Genomic DNA, 8,109 nt, shown 5'->3' on the forward strand with positions numbered 1-8,109 from the left:
ACAGCCACACATACACACACTCGGGGTGGAGGAGGATGGCATCCCAGGGACCAGGGTCTGGACAGAGTTGGTGAAGTGGGAAGGACCCTGCCACCTGCTTTTACTAGGATGTGACTATCCCTGCTCTTGGCACTCCCATGACTTAAGCCTTCAGACCCAGACTGGGGTCTACATCAGCCACTCCCTGCTCTCAGGATGTCACAACACCACAGGCTCTTCCAGCACTCCAGTTTGCAGGTGGCACATCATGGGTTACAAAACCTCTGTAATTTGTAATGAATACCATTCTTGAATTGATAGGTAGGTAGGTAGATGATAGATAGATAGATAGATAGATAGATAGATAGATAGATAGATAGATAGATGATTAATTGATAATCAATAGTTAGGTGATAGATAAATGATGCATAGATGATAGATAAAATGATAGCAGATACATGATTGATAATTGAAAATCAATAGTTAGGTGATATATAAATGATACATAGATGATAGGTAGATAAATTGATAGACAGATGATGATGATGATGATGATGATGATAGACAGACATTTGAGAATGAACAGGTGAGTGATGGGTTGGCTGGTAAATGGATGGATGGAAGGATAGATGGACGGACAAACAGATACTAACTGTTGTCTCTCACAGCTATGTGACTGTGCCTGATGACACTGGACTACCTGCTGGGAATGGCTGGATGGGAAGTTCTGTGATGTGTATATTTTAATTACAACTTATGGGTTCTTCTTTCTTTGTTTGAGACAGTCTCGCTGTGTAGTTACAGGCTGGCCTGATCTCCCAATCCTCCTACCTCAGCATCCCAGCTCTCACTTCCCTGGCCTTCCTTCCCATGCCTCTCAAACCATGCAAATTGTTCTTATAGACTTTACAGCTCGTCCTTGCCAGCTCCAGCATGTTTCAAGGCTGGGAGAGTGTGTCAGGCAGAATCTTCCCTGAGCAACAACTAAGGGGAGGACGATATTGTTCCACCTCTCGGTGGTTTCCGAGGTCTCGGATGTTGGTCCCATCCCTTGGGCCTGTGGTGAAAAGGACATCCCAACTGAAGAGACACCAGAGCGGAGAAGCCAAGCAGCTTGCCTTGTGGCACGGGGAAACTGAGGAATAACAGGAAGGAGCCAGGGCACAATACACCCACAGAGACACACCCCTAGGAAGGTACCTACTTCCTCCAACCAGGCCCCACCTTCCACAGCCTCCTCTAATAGCCAACTTAGATGTTGAAGTCATCAATGGACATTGGAAACATTTTTCTCCCTATCCCCTTTGGCTTTTATTAAGACATGATAGGTATCATTATGTCTCTTTCACTGTCCTGGAACTCACTCTGTAGACAAGGCTACAGAACTCACAGAGATCTGCCTGCTTCTGCCTCCTGCGTGTTGAGATTAAAGGCGTGTTCCTGCCTGGTTTGGAAACGTCTTTACAGAAGCACCCAGAAATGTATTTCACCACACCTCCAGGTGTCCCACAATCATAATCCAATCAAGTTGACAACCAATATCAACGATCTCAAAGGTTGATTCATTAAGACCATCTGCCTGGAGCTCCCAGTTAGAGATCAAGGCTTAGTGGTAAATTGAGCCTGATTCATTAACCATGTCTGCCATATGGAACATCAACAGCCATGTGGCATGGCTATCCACCATGACTTAAGGAACTTAGCCTTCCGTGGACACTTGACCTTAATGCAAGGCTAGAATAGGGCATGCTGGATGCTGGAACTTCCATGGAGTCCCCAACTGATAATACCAGAATAATTTCCAACTCTAGGTTGAGGTCAGGTCCACCACAGTGCCCTCTGTCACTCGCAGAATACCCGATTTTCCGTAAACCAGCAATTTCCCTTCCTCCTCTTTCAGATCAATGAAATCAAATATTGTGTGAAGAGAGGGGAGGATTGTAGAACTCCACAGCCAGCCAGTTTCTCTCTTCCCCGGAGCCTGTTCAGTAACCGTGCTAAGAGGTGACTGACCGGGTGATTGAAATACATTTGTACTAAAAATATTTTAAAAGCCCTTCTCTTGATTTATACCCAAAGCAAATATCACCAAGGAGAATGAGTTTTCAACTCAAGTAGCTCTTATTCCTGATATAACTAAATTAGCCCCTTTGAACCAGTGGTTTTGCTCTGATGCCTGTAATAAAAATAACAATAATGTGCATTTAGAGGGCGGTTTATCCTCTCCAAAGCACAGGCCTTTCATGCCGTACAATTCCCCCTCATCCATGCTGGTGCTCAGTGTGACAGGGCCAGTGGAGGGGGATCTGGGGTCTAGGGTTTCCCAGAGGCTGCTTGCAGCCAGCAAAATCAACACATCTTCAAATATGAAAGAAGGCTTATTTCATATGCTTCAGAGGTGGAGAGACAAGCAGGTTAGAAGGGTCTTCAGCTGCTGCAGGCTGAACAGATGTCTCCTGACTCACACCCTGAAGCCCTAACCTACAAGAAGATGGTGTTTGGAGGTAGAGCTGTTCGGAAGTAGACAGGGTTAGATCAGCTCATGAGGGTAGAGCCCCAATCCAGGGAAGCTTCCTTCCTGGATAAGGAGAGACACCAGGGAAGCTGAGATACTGCTCATCAGTTAAGAGTACACTCTGCTCTTCCAGAGGACCAGAGTTCAAATCCCAGCACATACACTGGGCTGCTCACAACTTCCTATAACTCTAGCTCCACCTCTGGCCATTGTGGGCATCTGTGCTCACATGCACAGGCACAGATACACAGACACAGACACAGACACAGATACACAGACACAGACACACACACACACACACAATTACAAATAGAGTTTAAAAATGCTTTAAAGAGATGCCAAACAATATCCCCTCTTTCTCACACCCTCCCTTTCTTCCCTCCCCCTTCTTCCCTCCCTCCTTCCTCTTTCTCCCTCTCCATCTCTCCCTAAAGGCAGCTGCCTGTAAGCCCAAGAGAGAACCTTCACCAGCACCCACACTGGTACCCTAGTCTCAGCCTTCAGCTTGCAGAGTGTTGAGAAGTAGATGCTGCTGCCTAAGCCCCATTGGTTGTAATAAATTACACCATAGACCCTTTGTGCAGATGCAACATACAGGCTCAGCTCTACCCTAACCATCTGCCTTGGGAATCCTGTGCTCAACAGGAGAACACTGCCCTTTCTCTGGACAGAAGTGACCAAACTGGCTCTCAGACGATCATGTATCCCACCGTGATTTTGGAGCAACGCTCATGTTCATGTTTCCTTGGCACTAGCTTGCATTCCTTCTTGCTCATCTCTTAAAACTGATGCTCATTCTTCCAGGAAGTCCTCCCTGATATCTACTCTGTGGTAGGTAGTATTCCCCAGTCCCGCTGTAGCTTCATACAGATCCTGTCATTCCCCTGTTCCTGCATGGGTGCTTGTCCATCTTTGCAAACTGCAGCTCCCCAACAGAACCTGGATACTGCCCCCTACTTTGTGGCCACACAGACAGCATGGCAGGTGCATCTAGAAATAAGGTCAGAGTGGTTTAGCCAGTCCTCATCTGCAAGCTCAGTATCATTGCAGACTCATCACAAATGGGAACAGACCATCTCCGGGGGCAGGAGGAGGTTAGGGGTTGGCATTTGGGAAGCCTATACCTGGCATCAGTTCCCAGCTTCCACTACCCCATAACCTGCCCAAAGACAGAACTGCCCCTGAACACTGTCCTAGATACTCAGGGGTGTTTACTGGCCATGTCTGTAGAGGATTATATTAATGATATTAATTGATGTAGGAAGACCCAGCCCACTGTGGGTGGTACTATTCCCTAGGCAGGAGATTCTGAGATGTACAAAAGTATATATAAGGTGAGCTGAGCACTGAATATATTCATTCTCTGTTCTTGACTAGGGATGTGACCTACTGTTTCACAGTCTTACTGCCTTGACTTCCCAATAATAATGAACTGTAACCCAAGAATGTGAGCCAAATGAGCCCCCTCTCTCCTAAATTGCTTTTGGATCCCTAATCATGCATCAGACCTGAGACTGAACATGGCCTATGCAACTCTCGATCCAGCACTCACATTAACATGGGGTCCAGACATATGGGCAAACTGGTGAGAGAGTGAGAATGTCTTCGTTGAGGTTTCTTTTGCTGTGAAGAGGCACCATGACCACAGTGACTCTTATAAAAGAAAACATTTAACTGAGGCTGGCTTACAGTTCAGAGGTTTAGCCCATTTTCGTCATGGTAAGAAACATGACAGCATGAAGGCAGAGATGATGCTGTAGAGATAGCTGAGAGTCCTACATCTGGATCTGCAGGCAGCAGGAAGAGAGTGACTCTGGGCCTGGCCTGAGCTTCAGAGACTTCAAAGCCCACCCCTGGTGACATCCTTCCTCCAACAAGGCCACACCTAATTCTAACAAGGCCACACCTCCTAATAGTACCACTTCCAATGGGCCCATGGAGGCCATCTTCATTCAAACCACCATGGAGGGCTTTCAGATCCAACTCTGTGGGGCCCCAAAGGCCAAGGAGGAAATGCAGGAAGGAGAGGCACTGCCAGGGCTTGCTGTAAGCAGCAAACTGCTTCAATCTCCCCAGGCCAACCCCCTCATGCTGCCATCATGGCACATTAGGTCATCTAAGCTCTCCAGCAGCTACACTGCAACCTCCAGCCACCCCCACACATTTGATTCATGGGTTCAGTGCAACAGATGATGCCTGGGAGGCAGCCTGCTCACACAGCAACACTGCGTGAGCCACAGGAGCCAACTCCGGTCCACCTGGCAAGGGCATTTCAGGACCTACTGTCCCCAAAGGAATGTGCTCTTGGGTAGAATGTGGACCTTCCTGCCATGCCTGGTTACTGTTTCCAAGGTCAGACCGGCAGAGTCCGCTTAAAGGCAAACAAGACACCCTGGGACCATATTTCAGCTCCAGTCCCTACCGTAAAATCATGACCTTCCACCAGGCTAGCTTTGTGCCATGGACTTCCCCTTGCCACTGACTTGGCTCTCCCCAAAGTTCCAGTAGCTTGCAGTCCAGAAGTAAGTCCCTCTGCAGATGAGGGGTTCAGGCAGCCTGTTCCAGCCTTTTGATTAAAGTTAGACCATTGCAACTTCCATGTCCGTCTTCAGATGAAGCAGTGTGGTGAGATGCCTTATCCCAGGAAGATGTGGCATCCTAGCCAGAGTGGCAGGAAAATGGCAGGCTGAAGGACCCACAATACTGTCTCTTACATCCTCTTCCCTATGTGCAATGGTTTGAATGAAAATGGTGCCTGTAAGCTTATAGAGAGTGGCACATTAGTTGACATAGGTGTGGCCTTGTTAGAGGAAGTGTATCACTGGGGGATGCGGGGGAGGGATCTGAGGTCTCAGAAGCTCAAGCCAGGCCCAGGGTCACTCTGTCTTCCTGCTGCCTGCGATCCAGATGTAGAATTCTCAGCCATCCCTCCAGCACCATGTCTGCCTGCATGCCACCATGGTTCCCACTATAACCATTACTGACTAAACCTTTGAACTCTAAGCCAGCCCCGATGAAACGTTTTCCTTTGTAAGAGTCGCCGTGGTCATGGCGTCTCTTCACAGCAATAGAACACTGACTAAGACACTACAAGCAGCTGCCCACACTGCCCACACAGGTTTATCTGCTTCAGGCCCCTCTGACTCAGTACCTGCCCACAGTCTGCCCTGGCGTAGCCACTCCTGGACCTAAGCATCCTCTTCTTGATGCTTCTTGGGTCTTCACTTCCTTCCAGGGCTCCTATGCCCCACAGAACATTTGGTCCACAGTTGGGGGCACTGTTTGGAGAGGTTTAGGCAAGGTAGCCTTTCTGGAGGAAGTATATCAGTAGGCTCGAGCCTTGAGACTAAAACCTCAGGCGGCTTCTAGTCTGCTCTCTCTGCTTCTTGCTGATAGTTCAGAATGGAAGCTCCCAGATCCTGCTTCAGACACCATGCCAGCCTCTCTACCATGAGGGACTCTAAGCCCAAATAAACTCTTTCCTCCTTAAGTGCCCTCAGCCATGCTTTTCCTCACTTCTGTAACCTTTCTGGGCTCTGCTTGTCCACCCCTCCCATCGCCTTCATTCTCCTTTCAAAGCGCCTATAAATCAAAAGCGAGTCAGTTCTAGCTGGAGGCTTGCTGTCTCAAAAGTCACTACCGATTAAGTCTGTCCTCCAGGTTGGCTCTGCCCATTCTGCATACCTCTTCTGCAGCCTGGACCCCAGAGACTCAAGGCCATGCTGTGACTTAAATGTGTCCTAAAAGTGTGTGTGTGTGTGTGTGTGTGTGTGTGTGTGTGTGTGTGAAACATCCCAAGACCCCACTGCCAAAAGGTAGAGATGTGAAAGCCATGAGCTCCGCCTGCATGATAGATTAGCTACAGAAAGGTTGTGCCCTCTTGCTCTCCTGCATGAACATTTTTGTCATTCTGCTCTCTACCACGAGTGAAGCTACATTCAGGTCTTCACCAGACGTCTGCCTCTTACCAAATGTCATCAGATCCTTGACCTCAGACTGCCCAGCCTCCAGAACAGTAAGAAATGAAGTTGTTCTTTATAACTCATCCTGCCTCAGGCTTTATATCACAGCAACTCCAAACAGACCCAGTAAAGACATGCTCAGTCTGTATACAGGGCCCAGCCTCCAACAGTCCTGAGGTCTAGCTCTGCCCCGACAGGCCCTGATGCCCTCCATACCTACCTGAGTCTCAGGAAGCATGTGACAGCCCCACCCCACCCCCACTAGCCACACACCCTCCTTGACTCTGCAGCAGGTAAAGGCACTTGCTATGTAGACTGGCAAGCCATGTTTGATCCCTGGCACCTATGTGTTGGAAGGAAAGAACCAACCCCCACAAGTTGTCCCCTGACTCCACAACTTACGCTGACATGTGTCCTAGGAAGCCCTGCCTTCTAGGAAACAGAAGAGCCCCTCCCCTCACTTTGTGCAGGCTGAGGTCAGTCCTAAGGTGGCTACTTGGGCCTTTCTATGCTAACTGTGGAACAGCTGAGAGAGAGCCTCACCCCGCTTCTGTTAGTTACTAGCAATGGGCCCAGTGACCATGCACTTGGGATTTCATTATCCTGTGTGGTGAAGTCCACAGCCACCGTTGATTAGCCACAAAGCACATGGCAGATTCTGGCCAGCTCTTTCCTGTTCATAGCTTAACTCACACTAAGCCTGAGGGCTGAGACAGGTACTATCACCAGGAAACCAGGCCCCGGGTCCTCCACATGACTTTCTCACCCAGAGTGACACAGTTATCAGAACAGGAATGCTGGGATGCTGGGCCCTGGCCCTTCCTTCTGCTACCTGGGAACTCACACCCAGCAACATGTAAGCACAGATGTGCAGCCAGAGCACCCAGGTGTCCTCCTAATCAGCCCTTCCAGCCTTCCTTCTTCCAATGTGGCTTCTATCCCAGGTGAGTCAGCTGGGTTTCTGGAATTTGGAAACAAGGCCAGATGACAACCCCCATAGAGAAGCTTGTTCCTCCCACAAGCATTCAGTACAAGACAGTGGTTTGGCTCAGGCATGTCCCCCTCTCTCAGTGAATGATGAATCATCTCCCCCTGACCCACCTGAAGAACAGAAGCAAGGTGGCGCTACAAGGCCTGGGAGTTCTAGAAGTCTCTAGATCCAGTTAGAGGCTCTAGCATGGGGAGAGCTGTAGTCTAGCCAGAAGCAGTGTCAGCTCGATGCATTCCAAGAGGCAGTATGTTAGACTGTCCTCTCCACCTGCATGGCATGCAGGGAGCATCTGCATTTAGGAAGGAAACCATCCCAGAGAGGCCAGCTCTGGGGGTCTCAGCTGCTGGAGGCAGTGCTGCCTGTGACTCTGGTCATTTGCTTTCAGCCCAGAGTCTGGGATGGGGTTAAAGGGTAACTCAGGCCTTTAATAACTGAGCTCCCGATTGCCAATACCCTGCACCCCAAACCATTTTCACCAAAGAAAGCCAAGCCTGAAACTGGGCAGATGTGGCTGACTGGATCTGGAACACTGCACTGTATGGTAGGAGTAATTAATAAGAACTTTTAAAACGGCAAGGATGTCTGATGGGCCGGGCTCCCCAAAATCATTCATATAAAGAAAGGACAATAGCAGTGGCGGATTCCCACACTCAGGGAGGAAG

Source organism: Mus caroli, unplaced genomic scaffold (assembly GCF_978045245.1).
Source record: "Mus caroli unplaced genomic scaffold, Mus_caroli_1 scaffold_4, whole genome shotgun sequence".
Lineage (NCBI taxonomy): Eukaryota > Metazoa > Chordata > Mammalia > Rodentia > Muridae > Mus > Mus caroli.